The sequence below is a fragment of the Bactrocera tryoni genome, unplaced genomic scaffold, assembly GCF_016617805.1.
Source record: "Bactrocera tryoni isolate S06 unplaced genomic scaffold, CSIRO_BtryS06_freeze2 scaffold_25, whole genome shotgun sequence".
NCBI classification, from domain to species: domain Eukaryota; kingdom Metazoa; phylum Arthropoda; class Insecta; order Diptera; family Tephritidae; genus Bactrocera; species Bactrocera tryoni.
Genome location: NW_024395977.1, coordinates 2702843 through 2719426, shown reverse-complemented (window position 1 = coordinate 2719426; position 16584 = coordinate 2702843). Strand labels below are relative to the sequence as shown.

The 16584-nt window shown below is 38.1% G+C and overlaps 1 protein-coding gene and 1 pseudogene across 18 annotated transcripts in view; both read right to left on the bottom strand.

Moving 5' to 3' along the window:
- Positions 1–16584, bottom strand: part of LOC120780291 (FERM domain-containing protein 8) — a 285052-nt gene that overhangs the window by 158041 nt on the left and 110427 nt on the right. The window lies entirely within an intron of this gene.
- Positions 3782–3984, bottom strand: LOC120781019 (annotated as a pseudogene).

The following is a 16584-nucleotide window of genomic DNA, read 5'->3' as shown; positions in this document are numbered from 1 at the left end:
AGACGTCCCATTGCCCGACCATGAAGAAGTTCGAATAGCAATTACCCGCTTGAAGAACAACAAAGCGGCAGGGGCCGATGGATTGCCGGCCGAGCTATTCAAACACGGAGGCGAAGAACTGATAAGGAGCATGCATCAGCTTCTTTGTAAAATATGGTCGGACGAAAGCATGCCCAACGATTGGAATTTAAGTGTGCTGTGCCCAATCCATAAAAAAGGAGACCCCACAATCTGCGCCAACTACCATGGGATTAGCCTCCTCAACATCGCATATAAGGTTCTATCGAGCGTATTGAGTGAAAGATTAAAGCCCACCGTCAACAAACTGATTGGACCTTATCAGTGTGGCTTTAGACCTGGAAAATCAACAACCGACCAGATATTCACCATGCGCCAAATCTTGGAAAAGATCCGTGAAAGGAGAATCGACACACACCACCTCTTCGTCGATTTCAAAGCTGCTTTCGACAGCACGAAAAGGAACTGCCTCTATGCCGCGATGTCTGAATTTGGTATCCCCGCAAAACTAATACGGCTGTGTAAACTGACGTTGAGCAACACGAAGAGCTCCGTCAGAATCGGGAAGGACCTCTCCGAGCCGTTCGATACCAAACGAGGTTTCAGACAAGGCGATTCCCTATCGGGTGACTTTTTCAACCTGCTTCTGGAGAAAATAGTTCGAGCTGCAGAACTTAGTAGAGAAGGTACCATCTTTATAAGAGTGTACAGCTGCTGGCGTATGCTGATGATATTGATATCATCGGCCTTAACACCCGCGCCGTTAGTTCTGCTTTCTCCAGACTAGACAAAGGAAGCAAAACAAATGGGTCTGGCAGTGAACGAGGGCAAGACGAAATATCTCCTGTCATCAAACAAACAGTCGTCGCACTCGCGACTTGGCACTCACGTCACTGTTGACAGTCATAACTTTGAAGTTGTAGATAATTTCGTCTATTTAGGAACCAGTATTAACACCACCAACAATGTCAGCCTGAAATCCAACGCAGGATTGCTCTTGCCAACAGGTGCTACTTCGGACTGAGTAGGCAATTGAAAAGTAAAGTCCTCTCTCGACGAACAAAAGCCAAACTCTATAAGTCGCTCATAATTCCCGTCCTGCTATATGGTGCAGAGGCTTGGACGTTGTCAACAACTGATGAGTCGACATTGCGAGTTTTCGAGAGGAAAGTTCTGCGAAAGATTTATGGTCCTTTGCGCGTTGGCCACGGCGAATATCGCATCCGATGGAACGATGAGCTGTACGAGATATACGACGACATTGACATAGTTCAGCGAATTAAAAGACAGCGGCTATGCTGGCTAGGTCATGTTGTTCGAATGGACGAAAACACTCCAGCTCTGAAAGTATTCGACGCTGTACCCGCCGGGGGAAGCAGAGGAAGAGGAAGACCTCTACTCCGTTGGAAGGACCAAGTGGAGAAGGACCTGGCTACGCTTGGAATATCCAATTGGCGCCACGTAGCGAAAAGGAGAAACGACTGGCGCGCTGTTGTTAACTCGGCTATAATCGCGTAAGCGGTGTCTACGCCAATTAAGAAGAAGAAGAACTACAGAAATAATCCTGTAAATTATAGCCTTAATTTTTCAAGGGCCAACGCAGGGTATTTTAACAAAAGGGCACATAAAATAGTTGAGAATTCGCGGAAATGAAAGACAAAAGAAAGAAAAAGCAGTATAACTTCAATAATGAACAAGCATACAAACATACATATGCGCACACATGTGAATAGTCACCTCGTCATCGGGGATCGATTTGCAAAGAAAGTAAATGAAGACTGACCAGAGAACTTAAAAGTATAGAGAAGGTGCAGGTTCGACTGCGAACATTTGATAGATTCAAATTAGGGAATTCACCGCATTTGTTAACATTGTAGGTCGGAATTAGCCTCGCAATTTTAACATTTTTTACAATTCTCTCACATATTCTAACCGAGAATATGAAGAGACAGAAATATATGTATTTATAAAATGATTTCTTTGATATTCGATAGGATGGAAATATGTATGTAGAACTCTTTTATTTTTGATTTATTATCTTTCAAATTATTTAATGCTAATTTGATCTTATTTTATAATAACTCATTTTAAATATATAAAAGATTTACCTAAACATTATGATGATATTTTCATGATTCATACGCAATGTACGAATATAAGCAATTTCGTTTTGCCGTCGGCATTTCAGTTTCTCATGCTTCAATTTTTGCTTTCAACCAAGAAATCACTTGTATGTATGTATGCACATATGTGCATTACATGCCTTTGCGTTTTGCCGTCGGCATTTCCATATTGACATGCAAAAGTAATTATGTATTTCATTGTTTCGTTTTGGCCCAATTTTGTATATTAAAACAAGTGTCAATAATTGCGCCAAAATCAAATATATTATATATTCATATGTGAACATATTTTAAACTTTAAATAAAATTGAAGTGTCAATAATTGCGCCAATTTTCATAAAGTTGGAAATTTTGCGCGAATAAGACGTGTGCGGGTTAAGTAGTGAATTTTACTTATATTAATTAATTTGAAAGTGCCGAAAAATGCGAAAATAAATTTCAAAAAATTTAAGTAAATTTACATGTATTTTTATTTATATTTAATTGTCAATAAATTTTTTAAAAATTATTTGCCTTAGTTGTCCATTTTTTATTTTCTCACACATTTCAGCCGATTTTTGTATAGAAATTTGACCAGCGTAGAAGCAAAATGTCGTTTGCACATTTGTCTGTATGTTTGCGAAAGCAAATGTTCTACAAAAGCATATTTCTATACTTAAACAAAATTATTAGAACCATCGTATGTTTCTTATGTACATGCATAACCAAACCATACTTAAGTCAGCGCAACATAAGTGTCAATGGTGGTGTTGGTGGTAAGCGCTTGGAAAGTCAGGATGATACTACAGGTCACAGGTTCGAATCTCGACAGAATAAATTTTTAATTTTTTGCTTTTAACATCGTATACTATACAAATAAATATTTTTCATAATATTGTGATAAATTTAATTTCTATTAGTAAGAAAAATATTTATTTGTATAGTATACGATGTTAAAAGGCATACATCTTCTATCCTAACTTGTGCATCTGCACATGCTCATATGAGTGTATGTATACGCATGTGCGCGTTCAGAAATTGAAATCATATTTTCATCACTTATCAATATACTTATTACATGTGCGCGCATTGACTTGCATATTCATACATTCATATATACTTATATGTACATATATTTGCATACATTGCCAAACAAATAATGCACAAGCATACAAACATACATATGCGTACACATATGCGTACACATATGAATATGTCACCAACAAAAAACTGATCTTCACAAGACAATATGGCAGCCAAATTGGCGAAGAACAAGTGTAGTACATTTTACAACAAAAACGATTTCATTCATGAACGCAGGCGCAAATTCCACAAGCGATCTCGCTTCATTCATAAAAATAGAGGCCGTAACATTTCCCCGAGCATGCCTTTGCCAACAAGTCGTCATTTCGCGACGATGGCAAAAGCCAAAAGTCATAAATTGCACAACTTTCTGGTGCTTCTCGCAAAAATCTGCGTCGATATGTATTCACGATCATACGTATACATACATACATATGTATTTACGCATGTTTGTAGGCGAAGCTGCCTTAATTTCTTTGAAGAAATGAAAGGAATGAATGATCCTGAGAAGTATAGTCTTAACTTTTCAACGGCCAACGCAGAGCATTTCAACCAAAAGGAATTTATTCATTAAAATCACCACACAGAAGTCGTTTTATCCGTTGTAAGCGAACGATTTTCGAAGAAACATCATTTCTAATATGCCACAAGACAAAATTAGAAATGAACTTCTTAAACCTCACGCTGTCAGATAAAACGATATACCTCGTCATCGCGGGTCGATTTCCAAACAATGTAAATGAAGACTAACTACAGAAATAATCCTGTAAAGTATAGCCTTAATTTTTCAAGGGCCAACGCAGGGTATTTTAACAAAAGGGCACATAAAATAGTTGAGAATTCGCAGAAATGAGAGACAAAGGAAAGAAAAAGCAGTATAACTTCAATAATGAACAAGCATACAAACATACATATGCGCAGCAGCAGCAAGGAAAGAGTTAACAATCGGCGATCCATTGTATATTTCTTTCATGCATAACCAAACCATAATTAGGACAACGCAATACAAGTGTCAATGGTGGTCTTGGTGGTAAGCGCTTGAAAAGTTACGACGAGCACGTAGGTACCTAGGTTCGAATCCCAACAGAATTGATTTTTTAATTGAATATGTCACCAACCAAAAATTGAAACATTGTTCTACAAAAACTACAACAGCATAAGCATGGCAACATTGTGTTGTTGGTAGAAAAGCCGAGCTGTGCCGAAAGAAACGAACAAACGATCGCCGATTGTCGTCACCGCTTCGCTTGCTGCTCGAACATCTTCGCAGACAAGGTTGCGTAGATCCATATTGAGCAAGGTTGCGCAACCTGAATCTATCGCAACCTTTTCCGAACTCGTATAAGAAGTATAACTTCAATAATGCGCAAGCATACAAACATACATATGCGTACACATGTAAATGTCACCAACAAAAAATTGAAACATTGTTCTACTAAAACAACAGTCGTCTCAAATACCATAAGCATGGCAAGTCAATATGGCAGACAAATTGGCGAAGCTCAAATGTAGTAAATTTTACAACAAAAACGATATCATTCGTAAACGCAGGCGCATATTCCACAAGCGACCTCGCTTCATTCATAAAAACAGACGCCGTAACATCTCCCCGAGCATGCCTTTTCCTACAAGCGACTTTTCGAGACGATGGCAAACGCTAAAAATCATAAATTGAAAACTTTATGAGGCAAACCCTCAAAACACAAAAAAAAAAACACTGAGTGACAAAAGTGGCAAAATCCAATGTATAATATTTGTGATATCTAAAATATTTTTCCCTCGCTCGCAAAAATAGGCGTCGATATGTTCGCAAGCTCATACAAAAACCTACAAATTAATATACAAATTTAGGCTAGCTTGTTGGCGAGGCTGTTCGAGCAGCAAGGGAAGCGGTAACAATGGGCGATCGTTTGTTAGTTTCTTTCGGCACAGCTCGGATTTTCTATCAACACAATGTTGTGACGCTTTGTCGTCGCGTCAGTACTTCGACAGATTGACTCTTTGACAAAGCCTGAGTTTCGGCCATTGGTTGCCTGTGACAACGGAGATGCGAAAAGATGCAGAACTTGTATTTCCCTTATGAATGTTTGTACGTATGTACTTATGTGGCTCGTATTTTCTTTCGTAAACATACAGACAAATGTGCCAAGGAAATAATATATGTATTAGGGTGTGTCATTCTGAGTCAACCTTTTTTTTCAACTGAAAAACAGGCTAAAAACTTTCGAAAATGTGAAAAAGAAAGTCACTCAAAAGATGAGCTCTTAATATTAATATTAAGAGGCGCCTGTTTCAAATTTTCTGTTTTCCATATAAATTACATGGAAAAAAAATCATTTTTTTGTGGTGGTTATTATATGTGCACGCGATGGCGGCCAGTAGGGATGGTAAACTCGATTCCGATTCTACTAGAAATCGAGTTTTCTCGTAAATTAATCGATTTTTCGGAATCGATCTTCAGCAGTCGAAGTCGATTAAGAATCGATTCTTGACATTCGAAAAATCGATTATTTTACGAGAAAACTCGATTCTCGAGTAGAATCGGAATCGAGTTTACCATCCTTACATGTCATCAGGGTGTTAAGAAAATATTATATACCGAATTTCATTGAAATCGGTCTAGTAGTTCCTGAGATATGGTTTTTGGTCCATAAGTGGGCGATGCCATGCCCATTTTCAACTTAAAAAAAAGCCTGGGTGCAGCTTCCTTCTGCCATTTCTTCCGTAAAATTTAAGTTTCTGACGTTTTTGTTAGTCGGTTAACGCACTTTTAGTGATTTTCAACATAACCTTTTTATGGGAGGTGGGCGTAGTTATTATCCGATTTCTTCCATTTTTGAACTGTATATATATGGAAATGCCTGAAGGAAATGACTCTATAGAGTTTGGTTGACATAGCTATATTAGTTTCCGAGATTTGTACAAAAAACTTAGTAGGGGGCGGGGCCACGCCCACTTTTCCAAAAAAATTACGCGAAAATATGCCCCTCCCTAATGCGATCCTTTGTCCAAATTTCACTTTAATATCCTTATTTATGTCTGAGTTATGACACTTTATACGTTTTCGGTTTTCGCCATTTTGCGGGCGTGGCAGGGGGCCGATTTTGCCCATCTTCGAACTTAACCTTCTTATGGAGCCAAGAAATACGTGTACCAAGTTTTATCATGATATCTCAATTTTTACTCAAGTTACAGCTGGCACGGACAGACGACGGACGAACAGACAGACATCCGGATTTCAACTCTACTCGTCACCCTGATCACTTTGGTATATGATATAGGGTTATTATCTGAATCTTTTAGTTTTAGGACTTACAAACAACCGTTATGTGAACAAAACTATAATACTCTCCGTAGCAACTTAGTTGCGAGAGTATAAAAAAAAGACTGAGCTGTTAGTTGACAGCTGGCAGATGTGAAACATTGAAATTATTTTATACAAGTAATAGGTTAAAAAGTATAGATTATGACAGGAACTAAATATGGTACACAATGAAAGAATACAATATTATGAATTTTTTCCAGAAAATGATGACAGATAGTTTATTCAATAAATATTTATTTTCTTTATATACAAAATTTTATCGAAATATTTGTTTAAAATCACGTCAACTCAATTTTTTTCATCAGTGACTTCCGAATTAGTTACATTCGAAGTTGCCTCTGACGGTATTACTGTGACAATTGGTCGATGATAACTGAAGTATGTTACAAAAGTATTAGACATCACATTACCCAGATATCTAATACAGACAGCATCTATTGCTGTTCCATATCTTGAAGTACATTCTCTCGGATTGTTGTTTATTTCCAACTGAAATTCTTCTTGAAGGAACGATATAAATGGCATACACCCATATCGATATGATTGTCGCCGTGGCGATACAGGCCGTGGTTACGATCACCACGCTATATTATTATTATTATGGAATATATGGGCGATACGCAGTCTATACGTAGTAGTCTATACGTAGTCTATATGTAGCAGAGAACGTTTATCATAGAGATGGTTCACGGCACGGAGAACGTAAAAATCTTTTTAGCTAACTCGTTTGAGATGAGGGAGTTTCGCCACTGCCGGCTCGGCGGGAGAAATCTTAACAGTTGCGCTTGAACAGAGCTGAGCATTGAATAAAATTATGCTCAGAACTACATATATATTGCTGTTAGAGACGTACGTAAATGTTTCCACCTGGGTCACATGGCGCGTAACTGCCGCAGTTTGACAGACAGATCTTCTCAATGCACCCGTTGCGGAACCGCGGGACATTTAGCAAAGGCATGCGCCAACGCATGACTTGCCCCAAGCACCTGGAGATGATGAAGACTCTAAACTTAAACTTAAATCATTGCGCAGCAGCACAGGATTTACTAGACCAGACAATCACAGAAGAGAACATTGATGTCGCCATACTAAGTGAACAATACTTCCAGCGTCCGGAAAGCACATGGATTGCAAGGCAGCAATATGGTCCTCCAAAGGACAACCTTTCAAGACCAGCTCCAGAGAAGCTCATAACTTTTTCACATGGGCGAATATACAAGGGATATATTTTGTTAGTTGCTATGCTCGTCCCAGCGTAGCAATTATAGTATTTGAAGAATTCCTCTTAAGGGTCTCTTTAGAAACCAGAGGCAAAACTCCAATTGTAATAGCGGGTGATTTCAACGCATGGTCGACTGCATGGGGCAGCAGATATACAAACCATCGCGGGCGCCTAATACAAGAATTCCTAAGTCAAATGAACCTAACAATAATAAACAGTGGATCGCAAAACACGTACCAAAAAGTAAACAAAGAATCCATAATTGGCATTCTGTTCGCAAATGATTCACTCAGCAGGCACATATAGTGGACGGTGTCAAATATATACACATTTAGTGATCATATGGCGATTATAGCTCAAATTTCGCACACCCCAGAGCCTGTTTATTGGTGGAATGTGGAAATTTCGACGCTGTTTCACTCAGCTAGATGGCGTCTACAGCGTAAACAGGTTAAAACGAACGAAAATCGCCTAAAAGAAGAATTTAGAAGCCACAAGAAGCTTCTGAAGTCGGCAATTGCCCGGAGAAAAAAGTCATGTTTTGGAAAGCTCTGTAAAGAAGCAAACATAGACCCTTGGGGAACTGCTTACAAAATCTGTATGTCAAATTTTAAAAATAAGCAGCAGCAACCGAAAGATGCATCTTTTATGGGAAAAGTCGTCGAAACATTATTCCCGAAATACGACCAGATTTCATATGCCAAGCGATAAAACGAAGCTGCAGAGTCATCCCCTTTAGTCACAGAAGAAGAGCTCCTGGCCATAGCAAAGAAAATAAAAAACAACAAAGCGCCTGGATTAGATGGCATACCTAATAGAGCCTTGAAGGAAGCTATAAGCTCAAAACCTCAACTGTTTGCTAAAATGTACAACGCTTGTATAAAGGAAGAGGTATTCCCCGACTCGTGGAAAGTACAACGTTTGGTTCTGCTCCCAAAACCAAAAAAAAAACCTGAAGAACCTTCATCGTACTGACCTTTGTGTATACTCGACACAATGGGTAAGGTATAAGGTAGATGATATAAACGCTCGAAAGTATAATACGAAACCGCTTGGAGTTAGTAATCCAGAAAGCCGGCGGATTATCAGAGAGACAATACGGCTTTATAAAAAAGAAATCCACTATTGACGCACTACGAAAAGTCGTCGATACTGCGAAATGTGCAGTAAGTGGGAAAAGATGGAAAGGTGGCACGAAAAAGTACTGCGCGCTGATCACCCTGGATGTCAAGAATGCGTTCAACACGGCAAAATGGGCACACATAATCGAAGCCCTGGAAAAAACTCGCGCCCCAGAATACCTCATAAACATTATAACGAGTTATTTTAAAAATATAAGGCTGATTTATGATACCAACGAAGGAGCCAAGAGCTACTCTATCTCGAGTGGAGTACCCCAAGGGTCAGTGTTAGGCCCGCTGTTATGGAACCTCATGTATGACGGGGTGCTAAGAAGGCAGCAACCAAAAGATGTGAAACTAATAGCATATGCGAACGATCTCATGGTGGTAGCAGTGGCAAAACAATTAGTCGACCTAAGAAGCAAATGCAATGAGTGGGTAAATGATCTACGGCACTGGTTCTCTTCTGTGAGTTTGGAACTGGCGGAGCAAAAACTGAAGTTTTACTTATAAGCACCAGAAAGGTAGAGGAACAAATAAAGCTCACCATAGGGGAGTGCGAGATTACTTCGCAGAAGCAGCTGAAGTATCTGGAGGTAATATTAGATTCTAAATTAAAATTCAAAGAACACCTGGAGTATTCCTCCAGTAAAGCACAATGCACTATCGAGAATGATGACCAATACAGGCTGTGTGCGTTCCAGCCGGCGATTCTTAATAGCGAAAGCAATGAGTTCCATAATACTATTCGCAGCACCAGTATGGATACAGGCAATGAATATAAAAGCGTATGCTAAACAAATAATTGCAGTTCATAGGCTTTCTGCAATTCCAGTAATAAGTGCTTTCCGGACTACATCAACTGACGCTGCTGAAGTATTAGCCAGCATGCTGCCCGTTGACATCAAGGGTGATAAACTCGAGCGTTTATATCATCTATCAGGGCCTAAAACAGTATCGACAAAGACAGAGGAGAGGAACAAGAGCATTAAAATGTGATAGGAGCGGTGGAATTCCTCATCCATCCAAAGGGCGTTGGACTAACCGACTTACACCGGACATCCACTCTTGGATTGATAGACGACATGGGGACCTAGACTTTTATCTGACCCAAATACTTAGTGGTCATGGGTGCTTTAGAAGCTACCTTTTCAGATTCCACAATGACATTAGTCCGAACTGTCCGACGTGTACAGAGCATATAGAAGACTCTGAACATGTATTATTTTATTGCCCTAGATTTTCAAATACAAGGGAAAAACTAAAAACCACACTCGGTGGTAGTTTTACAGTCGATAATTTAACACGAAGTAATACTTAATCGGTGGTCCCATGGGAGAGTCCTGAGTTGGGAGTAGGTTAGGTTTAGCGGTTTAAAGTTCCGCACTCCGGCTTTCGATGCTTCCCCCTACTCAAAAAACAAAAAAAAAAAGACTTATGTTAGCTCCTTTGCTTATATTTTTATACGTTTATATGCAAACATGTGTATTCATATGAATTCTTTTTTTGCCTGTTTAAGAATACAGGTGCAATTGAATACATTTGCATTAATTAACTTTTTCAAAGCAATATTCTTAGTTAATGTGAAAATATGGCCTATTTTTTAATTATTTCTTGAATTTGATATATTAATGCTTACGTGTATACCTCATTATATATGTATAATATGTATACAACAAATTATCACAATATATTAAAAAAATTAAATATATTACAATAGTGATAAATGTACTAACATGTGCGCGCTGCTCATACATAAATATGCTTGCATGACATTAGCACATAAATAATACATAACTTACATACAGTTATGCGTACACATGTAGATATGTCACCCGAAAAATTACAAACATTGTTCTACAAAAACAATAATTGCCTCAAATAGCATATGCAGCGTCACAAGTCAATATGACAGCGAAATAGTCGATGCCCAAATTTGTAGAAAAACACACAACAACATATTCATTCATGAACGCAGGCGCACTTTCAGCAGGCAAACTTGCTTCATTCATAAAAACAAACACCATTACATCTCGCCAAGCATGCCTTTGTCTACAAGCGTCTTTTCGCGACGATGGCAACAGCTAAAAATCACAAATTGAACAATTTCTCTCATATGTATGAGAAGGAAAAAGTAACTACCCCGCAAAAATATGTAGTATTCAAATATATAAGAATAAAATTGACAACATAGTTTATTTGTCGATTATCAAGTCAAGAAATGTATAAGAGAAAATATTCAATATTCCTCTGATTTATGTGTACAGTTAGGCCCGGTTAAGTAGTACTCCGCTTAACCCTAGAACACACACCCTGGATACGTTTGTACCCGGGACCTTATTTTGCGGTTTTTTTAATGCTTATTCAACCGATTTCTATGGTTCCAGCGATATGGGCAAATAAAGTCAGGACATGCAACAGCGGATTTTTGTTTTTGTTGTTGTCCTGATAAGTGCAAAACAAAATAATATAATTTATAATAATATACTTGTAGAGTAACAACGAATACACATTTTGGTTTTTATTTCATTGAAATATTCTACCTGGTTCAAAAGATATGCGCAAAAAGATCGCGCAAGGTATAGGTACGTAGGTAGCAAATACACTGGTATAACTGGTTTTAGTATTTTATATGCAGCTGCAAGGGTTGGTTTCACACGAGGTGTTGTTATAAATGCTGCCTGTTGATATTTTCATTATTGTTTTGGTGCTCAAAAGTGTAAGAAGTGAAAATATAAGTGAAAATAAATATAACTGAAACTATAAATAACTGGATACGAAACGACTTCAAGAAGAAACGAATATTTATCAACTGCAGCATATACTAGAAAGTAAAAAATGTAAAATAAGCAACAATGTAAACATATACTAATTTTTTTATTATGCAGGCTAACTGAGGAACAGCGAGAATCATATATGTATACAATCTTTATTTGATGAAATTTGTAACGATGACGCTCCCTATGACTTTGACTCAGAAGATGAAGAAGAAATTTAAATCAATGAAATTGAAATTGCTGATGACGATGCTAAAGTTTCGCAAAGTGCCGCAGAAGTATTACCTGATAATGCGGACTATGAGGATGATGAAGAAGAAGATGTAGAAGAAAATAATGAATTACCTGCTAGTGCCGAAAAATTTGTTGCACGTGATGGTACTGAGTGGATGAAAGAACCAAATGTAAGTCGCCAGGTACTCAGACAAAATATTATAAGAGAACGTTCTGGACCAGCTAGATGCACTGAAATGTTGTCAATAGAGCAAACATTCAAATGTTTCATGAACGTTGAAATGGCTGATATAATTATGCGCCACACAAATAAGTTAGCAAAAGAAACTTATAATGCTTACAACAATGCGCATCCAAACACAACTCCTAAGTCATGGACACCTGTGTCAATAACAGAGCTGTATACATTTTTTGGCATACTTATTATGACTGGTGCGAACCATAGCAATGGAGAACATGTTCGAGATTTATGGAGCGTCAAAAACTATCCTTTATATCGCTCCACAATGGGAGTCAACCGTTTCTGTTCGATATTGCGGTTCCTAAGATTTGACGATAAAAGCACTCGTACAACACGCTTACTAACTGATAAAGCAGCACCGATCAGTGAGTTGTGGACGATGATGAACAATAATCTTGCTGCACATTAAAAGCCCAGCTCATGCTTGACGATTGATGAACAATTATTTCCTTACCGTGGACGCACACCGTTTACGCAGTACATACCGTCAAAACCTGCTAAATATGGTGTCAAGGTTTGGTGGATTTGCGATGCCACAAATGCATATCCACTGCATGGACAAATATATACTGGCCAAGCAGAAACTGGTAGGGAAATGAACCAAGGCGAACGAGTTGTGAAGGATTTGTCTGCTAAATACCAAGGGAGTGGCCGAAACATTACAATGGACAATTTGTTTACGACCTTGCCAGTTGCAGAACTGCTTCTCACCTGGAAACTCACGATCGTTTGAACTTTGCGCAAAAGCAAATCATATATTCCTCAAGAAATGAAGCAGAACAAAAACAGGACAATTGGTTCAACGACATTTGGCTTCAAAAATAATGTGACAATGTGCTCTTATGTTCCCAAAAAAAATAAAGCAGTAATTTTGCTTTCGACCATGCATAATGATGCTGAAATAGCTGACTGTGGGAAACCTGAAATAATTGAATATTATAATTGTACCAAAGGTGGTGTTGATCGAATGGACCAAATGTTTGCGGAATATCCAACACAAAGACAAACAAAACGAGGGCCACTAGCGATGTTCTTCAACATGTTGGACATTACAGCTCTTGCAGCCTACATTGTCTACGATTTGAATAACCCTATGTTGCCTTGGAGAACAAACAACAAGCGTAAGCAAATCCTGCGCAGCTTGGCTGAAGCATTGTGTATGCCCATTATTGAAGCCAGAGCCATAAATCGTCAAGTCACGCGAAATTTTTCCACTAAAATTGCTATTGAAGCATATTTCAACCGACCGGTGGAATCAATGGTAACAACAGCAGCATCAACATCTGCCGCAGCGCGCACGCCAAAACCTGTGTCCGGATCTTGCTATTTATGTTACGCACAAGAGGAAAAACGGCGTAGAAAAACCAGAAAGCTGTGCGCCAAATGTAAGAAGCCAATGTGTCTTGAACATTCGGTCACATCAACAAATTGCTCTATTTGCCATGATTTTCCTTAGATACATATAAGATGCATTTTTATAATTTTTATAATAAAAGTATAATATAAAAAATGTTTTATTATTATGAGGATTTTTACTATTGGGGTACAAACGTATCCCGGGTGTGTGTTTACGTATATAATGTGTTTGGAAGGCTGTAGCTCCCGAACCAATGGTCCGGTCTGGTTCAAATTTTGAATTTGAACTCAAAACTAAATAATCTTCCTAAATCCGTTAGCGGTATAGAGGTATAGCGGTTCAAAAGTTACAACACTTCAAAGTTGAAAATGGATACATTTGTACCCGGGTGTGTGTTCTAGGGTTAAATGAAAATCATCCCTCTTAACTGCCTATGTCTTGGTCATCTCACGTTTGGTTTTTGAAATACAGAGAAACTATTGTTTCAAGTACCACTGGCTTAAGTATCCGCACTCACTTATGTGCCATATTATATTTTTATTTTTAACAAACCACAAAAATGTGTATCTTTGATTGTGGCACATAACCGGGATTGATTGTATTTGTCAAGGAATGTAAAAAATATTTTTACGCGGCTCGCAAAAATCAGCGTCGATATGTATGCACGCTCATACATATACATAATATATGTATGTACAGATAGTATTTACACAAGTTTGTTGGTAAAGCTGTTAGAGCGGCAAGGGAAACGGTGACAGTCGGCGATCGTTCGCTTCTTTCTTCGAGGCAGCTCGGATTTTCCACCAACAATACAATGTTGTGACGCTTCGTCGCCCCGTCGCACATATGAGCATTTAGTCTCAAAAACCGGAGAAAATTATTGAAAGTGATTTTATGAATGAAAATGAATAAAAATGCATGATTAAATATAATAAGGCAATATATTAAAATAAAACAAGTAAGGAAGGACTAAGTTCGGGTGCAAGCGAACATTTTATATTGAATATATGTATTTGTGAAGGGGGTAGTGCCGACCAGATTTTATCTATTTTCGCTCATCCCACATACTGCTAAAATGCCACATACTCAAAAAAATGTTCCCTCGGTTTCATTTAGGTACCATACATACAATCAGCAATCATATGGAGCAAGGTCAAGTGGATGTCCGAAACTCTTGGTAAAAGTTTGGGGTTTGTGTTGTAGGGGTCAAGTTTTCGCGCAATTGTATCTAGTTTAGGCGCAAAGATACACCGTTATGTTCTGCAATTTTCAATGAGACTTGGCTCAAATATTGGCGGATATATCCAACATAAAGTGACCTAGAAGTTCTAAAATCTTTATATTAGGTATATGGGGGCTCAGGAAAGTATTGACCCGATTCGACCCATTTTTGACACAATGAAATACTATTCTAGAGGCTTGAACAGTTTTGGTTGGATTTAGACAATTATTGGTCAAAAGATAGCGTTCTTTAAGGAGCTATACCAGTGTGACACTTAAAAAAAAAATTTTTTTTATTTGCTTTTTCGAGAGCTTATAATTCCATAAATATCCTGTGAAATCGGGAAGGTCGTCACTTGAAAAGTTTTTGGATGGCAGCGTTCTAAGGAGCGACCGCTCGGAGATGCAAACATATATAAGTGAAACTTTAAACGCGTTTTTCTCGAAGCGACATTTTTCAAAAGTGCTGGCGTCATAACTCAACGAGAAATTGACCGATCGACTTCAAATTAAAACTAAGTATTTTCGAATACATTTACTATACAATGACCTACGATATTTTTGATTGGTTGAAAATTGTCCATTTGGCATTAAAAAACGACAATTTTTTACCTAACAAAACGAATATTTTTTTCAAAATTGCGCCATTTTGTTAATTATTGGTATTTTTTAAAGATGGTAGGCCATTGTATAGTAAAAATCCTTAAGTTTAATAAACTTTTCAAATGTGTTTGTTTCAGCAACTCATTCGGCCGGAATCATGCCAGCAGTTGGGGCATTTTTTTTGGCTCCTCCGAAGACAACCCATAACTCCTTTATTTTTCAACATTTTTGTTAAAAAAAATCTTAAAATATAGATGAAAATATACCTTATTACGTTCAAAGAAGTAAGAAATATTCAATGTCGTACTTTCTCTTATAAAATTCACGAAAGTCGCCTAACTTTTCATGCGTCACTCTAGTATAGCCCCTTGAGGGAATTATTACCGCAAAATTTTATTCCGTTATATTAATTAATTCTTTATTTGTGTACTGGGAAGTGAAAGAATCAAGTGGAATTTTAAATTGTGTTATATGAGAAGTAGGCGTGGTTGTAGTCCGATTTCGCTCATTTTCACAGAGTGATACAGGAAAAGGAAAATAATGTTACGTTCCAAATTTTGTCGAAATCGGTCAGTCGGGTCCTGAGATATGGGATTTTACCATAAAGTGGGCGGTGCCACGCCCATTGTCCAATTTTCATAGCGGCTCCGATAGAGCCTCCTTATACCATCTATTTACCAGCCGTATAGAATAAATAAGCAGAATTTCAGTATTTAATTAAAAAAAAATAAATAAAGAAGTACTCATTTTATGAACTGACCAACTTTTATCAACGCGCTTTTTTTAAAGGCCTGAAGGTCATTTATTCAGTGGCGTAGCTACAACTTCGGCCGCCCGGGGCCAAGGATGTTCTGCCGCCCCCCCTTATCTACCTATCTACAAGTTTCATAAGGTGGTTCGAACAAAAGTAAATTTTTACAAAATTCGCAAATTCTGAAGTTGCAAAATTCTCACAATACGGTTTTTGTTGATAGTCAATTTACAAGACATCTTATTAAAAGCCATAGAAAAAACCCATTTTCGCCCTATATCTAGTACACTTTTGACACAATTCGCAGGAATTTTTGCCCGAATTGGAGTTTTTAAATACCATTTTGCCGCCCCCAAGACGTTGCGCCCGGGGCGACGGCCGCCTTCGCATGCCCGGTCGGTCGACACATTGACTCATTGACAAAATGTGAGCTTCGCCACTGGTTGTCCGGGTCAACGGAAATTTAGCATGAAGCATTGAGTGTACATATTTACATATATACATATATATGTTGCATGTAGACAAATTT